This window comes from Triticum dicoccoides, chromosome 7A (assembly GCF_002162155.2).
Source record: "Triticum dicoccoides isolate Atlit2015 ecotype Zavitan chromosome 7A, WEW_v2.0, whole genome shotgun sequence".
Taxonomy (NCBI): domain Eukaryota; kingdom Viridiplantae; phylum Streptophyta; class Magnoliopsida; order Poales; family Poaceae; genus Triticum; species Triticum dicoccoides.
The window spans coordinates 636902747-636903353 of record NC_041392.1 but is presented as its reverse complement, the minus strand read 5'-3'; positions in this window follow the sequence as shown (position 1 = coordinate 636903353).

The window sequence follows — 607 nt, the reverse complement described above, 5'->3', positions numbered from 1 at the left end:
GGAAAACAGGGGGGCCGCCCACTTGGCACTTCTAGGAGCCGTGATGAAGAACCGCTCCTGTTGCCACAATTCAGACACCTCTGGGATGGAACCTTTGGGCCACGGAGCTCCTGTCATCTTGCGTATTGAGGCACCTCCACATGCTGCATGTTGCCCCTTGACCAACTTTGGCTTCACTTCAAAGGTCTTGAGCCATAGGCCAAAGTGAGGGGTAACCCGGAGGAAGGCCTCGCACACGATAATAAATGTCGTGATATGAAGAAAGGAGTCCGGAGCTAGATCATGAAAATCTAGCCCGTAGTAAAACATCAAACCCCTGACGAAAGGATCCAGGGCAAGGCCTAGGCCTCGGAGGAAGTGGGAAACAAACACGACGTTCTCATTGCGCTCGGGGGTGGGGATGGCCTGCCCTCGGGGAGGCAGCCAATGCAAAATCTCGGCGGTCAGATATCTGGCCTCCCTCAACTTCTTGATGTCTTCTTCCGTAACGGTGGAACGCATCCATCGGCCTTGAAGGCTAGATTCGGACATGACTGAAGGTTCGGGGCGCCTGACCTGAACTTCGGGCGTTTTGAGCTTGAGGTGGGGGAAGGATTCGATTGAGCAC